General features: G+C 38.1%; 1 protein-coding gene across 5 annotated transcripts in view; it reads left to right on the top strand.

The window, feature by feature from the left end:
• Positions 1-5396: 5396 nt before the first annotated feature.
• Positions 5397-7085, top strand: part of fgfr1a (fibroblast growth factor receptor 1a) — a 62387-nt gene continuing 60698 nt past the window's right edge. For 2 of the 5 annotated variants that reach the window (XM_066714423.1, XM_066714421.1), the window contains exon 1: positions 5397-6186. The gene's annotated coding sequence lies outside the window, so the exon portion shown is untranslated. The remainder of the gene's footprint in view (positions 6187-7085) is intronic. The other 3 variants (XM_066714424.1, XM_066714422.1, XM_066714425.1) reach the window with 2 other exon arrangements.

Raw genomic sequence — 7085 nt, 5'->3', positions numbered from 1 at the left:
TTACAGAGAGTGCTGGAAAACAGAAATGAAATGTGTGATGTTACAGTATTTCACTGCATCCTAGGTAAGACATTGCTCCCTGGTTGTGCTGCTGTGGGGAAATTGATCGAGAGAAGGGAATGTCCTGTGTGTCTGGAAAGTTGCAAAGAAATTGGTGGTATATCTCTATGTGGATGTGGCATTCTTTGGAGGAGACAGTCAGTTTCTTATGACCTTAAGCTTTTGATCATGACACTAGTGACGTAAAAACTAAAAGGTGGGATCATTCATAGATGCCCCTTTCCCCCCACTGAACAATTTGGCAGCACCCCCACCAGCACCATTGGACTCAAAAATGAACTAAAGTTACACTACCGATTTGAATAATTTTTATATGTGTATATACAGACGGGTGACAAATTAAAGGAAAAAACAAAGTCTCAGTAAGGTGTTGGGCACCACGAGCCACCAGAACAGCTTCAGTGCTCTTGGCTCAGATTCTACGAGTCTCTGGACTCTACTGGAGGGATGGACACCATTCTTTCAAAAGATATTCCCTCATTTGATGTTTTGATGATGGTGGTGGAGAGCGCTGTCTAACATGACGGTCCAAAATCTCCCATAGGTGTTCAATTGGGCTGAGATCTGGTGACGGCGAAGGCCATAGCATACGATTCACATTATTTTCATACTCATCACAACATTCAGTGAGCCCTCGTGCCCTGTGGATGGGGGCATTGTCATCTTGGAAGAGCCCACTCCCATCAGGATACAAATGTTGCACCATAGGATAAAGGTGATCACTCAGAATAACTTTGTAATGATTTGCAGTGACCCTTCCCTCTAAAGGGAAAAGTGGACACAGGAAAATGCCCCCCACAGCATCAGTGGCATAGGTTAAGGACAGGCAAGCCAGGCAGCTGCCTGGGGCCCCAAGGGGCAACAAAATGGACCACAACATTGACAGCGACGCCCACACTGGAGAAAACTCCATCAGCAGCACCCCGCCGCGCTCTCACCGGAGAAAAGTCCATCACCCTCTTCTCAACAGACCCCCTTTTTCAAAGTCACTTACATCCTTTCCACTTGCCATCTTGATCCAAAATCAAGGTCAACTGGGCCTGCTCAGCATTTTTTTACATGCCACAGAGCATGATAGGATGTTAATTGCTTAATTGTATCATGCAGTACACCTGTTTGGATGCATCTGCATTCGTCATGTTCCTCCACTCATTTATTCAGGGTTTTCCTTTCACCCGTTTCACCCGTCTGTGTATATCAATTATTTAAAAATGTTTAAGAAATAGTTGCCAGCTGTCACAATTTCAAAATATTTTGACTTAAATATCTTGCTTCTTAGATAAAACATTTATTGTAGAATATTACATCAATCAAAAGAAACTGACTGTGATGGGAAGATCTATAACACGCTATTAGATGGATTTAGCCACATTGAAAAGTATGAATGGCAATATTTGAAGATGCGATTTTTGATGTGCTAGCTTATTGTAAAATAAACACTTAAAGTCTGTTGACAGGGTGTTTCAGAACATGTTTGCAAACCAGTAGGAGCACTAAATCAAGCATAATGTCATGACTGTAGATTTATAAGCCTTTATAATGGCCATCCTGGCACCCCTCACTGAATTTCATTTAGTGGTATGCATATGCTTTACAACTAGCTGTTTGAAGTTATTGGTTAATATGGCCTCCTTTAAAGGATGTATTAAGTTTCCTGTGGCTCGTTATTTAAGACTGTGCAATGATCAGAGTGACAAGACTCTTAAAATGATGAGCTTCAGCATATAAAACTTTAAAAAGTTGGGTAAGAAGATTAACAACAAACTGAAATGAACTTAGTGGTCACATTTATTCACAGAGATATAGGAGTTATGAGGAGGAACATGTAGAGCTGCCAATAACCCCAAATTACATGTGAAGAACTGACAATGTAGCACGAGAACATGCATTTAATTAGAGTGGGCCCTATACAGTCCTGGGGGGATGTCTGATATTAGTAGGGTGCCAAGTTAAAGACAAAAGGAAGAGAACACTATTGTGATAATCAGGTACAATTACTGTGTGTTCATATCCATAGCCAGATCCCACAGCTTCTGTCCATCAATATACATATAAGAACCTCCATTAGGAAGGTTTCTGAGTGTCTGATCCACAAAGCTATTTAGTAAAAAACATTATCATTGAACGTTCTGACTTCTTCCATGTTGAAAAGGACTCCCAAATAAAATGGACCCTTTGAATTAATCTTCAAGGAAACAGAACATTTAATCAAATGCAATTTAGGTCATCTCTAGGTCATTACAGGAAACTACAGATTTAGTGGTGACTTCTAAAACCAGGTCCGTCTCAGGCTGGATTAATTGTGTGATACCAACAGAAGGAGGCTGGAACTGAGTAAAGACCTGGAAAACAAGTGGACTCCAATTATAAGCATTTGCCTTATAGCCCCTAAAGCAGTGATATCCAGGCCTGATCCTGTAGAGCCTCAAACCAGCAGGTGTTTTATAGTATACCATGAAATACTCAATTTATAAAGACATGGAAATGTTTTATTATGATCAATTAAGCAGGTGTTTGATCAATTATATAATTTAGATCATTTGGAACAAACTAGAACGCCTGCCAACCTTTCAGCCTTCTAGGAACAGATTTACACACTTGTCTTCCTTAACTGACTAATAACTAACATGTGTTCTCAGTGTTGGAATAGGTTGACCTATAATACTAAACTGGATTGGGCTTCTCCTGGATCAGGCTTGGAGACCACTGCGTTATAATGCCTTTTCAGTACAGAAAAGCCCATATAGAAGCAGGTAGAAGATAGAAGTGACGAAGTAATGGAGTTTATTTGGCCCTGAGAGAATGATGGTCTGGTCATGAGGACGAGGCCAATGGAACACCCCCACATGGTGGATTGAGCCAAAGAGCTGCTGCAAAGGTGAAGACTAGTAAGACAGAGGGATGCAGATATTCTGCAATAGTACACCTGAAGATATGATGCTTCAGAGTGCAAGGAAGAACAAGGAAATATAGCCGATATAGCCAAATGAAAAAGGAAAGTGTTTGGAAAAGTATTTAAAATAAATCTGTTATACCTACCTTGGAATCCATTAATAAATGATTTGAGCAACCAAGTGAGTAAGATGGGCTAAAAAAGTCTCCATTCTGTCGTTGCACTTAAAGTTTATAAAAACAGGAGAAATGTAACTCATTTATTTGAAAACAATGCAATGAGGTACAGTTACCAATAGAACTGTGAATTTGTCCAGGGTGCTCGGCTGTTATCATAGGAATAAAAATGGACGGCAAGGGAAGACCTAGATCTACCACATTCCATGAGGAGATACTGGGGACATCAGCTAATGCACATAGCTCTCGGAGATAGTAAAGACCAATATGTAATACATCTATGGTAAAAATGTCAGCCTCATGTCCTGTTTATGTGTGTGTGTGTGTGTGTGTGTGTGTGTGTGTGTAAAGAAAAGTTACTGTCATAGTCATTCAGACTGACATAAACCACATCCCAATGAACAGTATATAGTTCTAATGTTTTAATTAAAGTCTACATAAAATGAAGTTTTAAAATAATATAAATAAAAAGAAAGAAATATAATAAAATGAAACAAAAAACAATATGTAATAGTAATACAATCATATCTGTTTTTTGTTGAGTTTCTCTTTTTTTAGGGGGGGGGGTAGTTTGATGCCAGGATAAGTAATATTACAGTTCATTACAAATACACAAATAAAAAGTTGTTGGTCAGTCATTTGGATTTTGTTGTTGTTATGATACGTGATGTCATGTAATACAAACCAAGTACCTTAACCTATATTTTTGCTTAGGCCGTGCTGCAGCATGCTCCCTAAAAAATAGACTGTAAATTAAGGAACAGTGTGATTAACATTAACAACTCACAACTCACTTACATATGGTTAATTAATAGCTGAAAATCGATTTACCTGTGTAATTATTAACACAGTAGCGTGCCTTGAGGCTATATCTCTGTATTGTTCATCTCCAGCTGACATCTATTATCTCAAAGGCATTGCACCTGCAGACTGGCTACTGTGACAATGCAGCGTTCACAATGACTGCCTAACAAACTGAATTAAAAATATTTAGGTCCTACTTTTTTATTGTATGTATTTTTTGTCTTGAGCCAAAGAAAGGAAATTAATTATACTGATTAGCTGTAAAATAATAGTTTTTTCCAACTGGCGTCCAACAGGCAGGATGCAGAAATGGAAGCATTTTGAATAATACAGTAAATTATTAATTTCGAAATGTGTGCCTGTTGTGATTTAGCTTATTAAAAATCTACCCGTAGTTTTATAAACACAACATTAGCCTTATTTATTCATGAAACGTTATAATTAAGGTTGGCCCTACACTAACAAGCTCACACCAGTGTCAATGATCTGTTATTGATATTTATTCACTAATTAATTTCACATATAATGATCTCTCGCACTGTGCCTTCATTTATGTATATTCTTTAAAGCGTTGAGCTAAACGTTCTTCTGTTGATAAAACAATACCAAGTTATAGTTTAAAATGTAAAGACCTATCTAAAAAGAAAAAAAAAGAAGCTATGTAAATAGCGGTCTTGCATACTAATGGACAGTTAATTTACTAATTAACTCCATCAAGTCCGTTTTTAGTCCACTTAGACATAAAGCAGCAAGAGATTGTATTAGCAACGTCTACAGTTCTCACTATTTGTCCATGTGGTAGACTAATATTATACATGTGTTTGTTAGCTATAGGCTTTTGACTTCATCAATATACCTCACCTACATTGAATTGGCTTATTAAATCCAATCATATTTAATATAGGAGTGGGTGGGGTATTCATGTTACTCCATTGTCACAGCAAGCTAGTTTTAAATATGTAATGACCCGAAATTAGTTTACTCAACTTATTGTAATACATGTATACATATTCAGCTCGATCACAAACATCCCCATGTTTGTCAAAGCACTGCTTCTAAAAACTTAAAAACGATATATATATATATATATATATATATATATATATATATATATATATATATATATATATATATATATATATATCATATATAGAATGGCTGATACCAACAAATGAATTACTGATACCAACAGATGTAGTCTAGAACAAAATGCATACCAATGTTCTTCCAATATGAATGATGAATATCAAAAACAGAATTTTTACATCCAATTTCGAATTGTCCGTATCAAAAGTTGGATTATTTATTTAACTTATTAAATGCTTAATTGTTCAAAGCAGCCAGCTGTCCCGGTGAAACTACGGGTCCCATAATGCTGAGCGCAGTGGGCTGAGTCTCGCCCGGGCACTGAGGTGTTGGAGGATGGCTGGGAGGCAGGTTAGCAGTGATTATGCATTTGCCGTGTGTTGGCAGGGGGGGCAGGTTTCCTTCAGTCCGGATCGGGTTGTTTCTGTAGCGTTTGAGCAGTGGGGGGAGGTCGCAGACAGCTCGGCGGAGTGGATGGGAAGTTGGGCAGATCAGCATTCAAAGTGAGAAGAAAATCAGTGCCTGCAGACGTCACTGGCTCCTCGGGTTTGATCACCGACAGCATCGGGCTTTTTAAAAAGCAATATTGATCGCATAGCGCTGGAGTCCTTTTCGCTGCGACGTCGGGGAGATCGGAAACGGCAGAGCCAAGTTTGAAGGTATCTTACAGACTCAATTTGGAGGCGCTTTCTTGTTAGGATCCGATTGCCTCTCGAACAATACAGTTGCGCGGAGTCCCCCCCACGTTTCCAGCAAAAGGTCTTTGCTTTGAACTTCTTTAAAGGAAAAAAAAAATACACCAGTGTGCTCCGATCGACTTGTTTTTTTTAATATATAGGCGTATACGCTTCTTAACTACGCGATTTTACACGTTTCTCGCATTGTGGACTTCTCTCTTTTTTTAAACAGCCCGTTCTTGGAAGGGTTGTGTTCTTAACCGAGTTTTAAAGGTAACTTCATTTAAATTTTCTTCACCGCCAGTTGATGGTGATGGACTCTCTTAAAAGTATTTGCATTCTTGTTCCCTACAACTTCACTTTTTGGATACAGGATCTACAGTTTTTGTAAAGTTTACACGCACACACAAAAAAGGAGAAAAAAAGGATTCCGGACCCCCCCCCCTGATATTCAGAGGAGCGCATCGTTTCAGCATTGCTTATCAAAAAGGTAAGATTTAATTTCATTACTGTACACGACCAACCCAGGTAACAATGTAACGTTGCAGCAACGTTGTGTGTTACTAGGACATATACATTGAAACCAACAACAGACAAAACCATTCTTGTTTTATAAATATTAGCATGTTATTATTTCGCATGGGGTATTATTGCAGTGTAACTTGTTTTATAAATAATCTTTCTATTTAACTATCAAGTATGTATTAGTTTATTGATTTTTAGATGTGTTTACAACTAGTAAGTGCATACGTGTATACAAACATGCATACATGGAATAAACTGCACGTTTTTTGCGTTGGAACCCTGTGATAAAAAAGCGAATGATCCGTTTTGGATGTGAGCCTATATCGGGAATGCTTCAGTCTTCGTGGTTTTGGTGTCTAGTGTAGCCCCAAGCATAGTTTTCTTGAAAGAAAAAAAGAAAAGCAATGTGTCCTTGTGTTTTGGCTCCAATCCATCGCTGCCAGATGCTGGATGTGTAATGAAATAAAACGTGCGTCTGATCGTGTTGTTAGTATATTGTTGATGACAGTTTTTGGTTTGCGAGGTACTTCTCCAATCCAAAGAAACCATTTTAACATGCATGTAGGCATACAATATAACTGTCAATTCAAGGGAAGTGTTTTGGTTAAAGCAAGGAATATGTATATATGGGATTTATAAGCGCGGTTTGGGTAGTCATTGAGCAGGTTGAAATGATGGGCAGAAGTGCTTATTGAATGAACTAGGAACGTGTATAAATAAAGACCAAACACAACGCCTCATGTTCATGGTGTTCATGAAACTGTTCTTCTAATGCTTGAACGCAAATTATATATTAGTTGGCCCAGAAAAGCTTAACATTTTAAGTGGAAAATTGTTTTTGTTATTTATAATACGTTAACAAGA

The sequence above is a fragment of the Amia ocellicauda genome, chromosome 9, assembly GCF_036373705.1.
Source record: "Amia ocellicauda isolate fAmiCal2 chromosome 9, fAmiCal2.hap1, whole genome shotgun sequence".
Lineage (NCBI taxonomy): Eukaryota > Metazoa > Chordata > Actinopteri > Amiiformes > Amiidae > Amia > Amia ocellicauda.
This window is presented reverse-complemented; position numbering and strand designations above follow the sequence as displayed.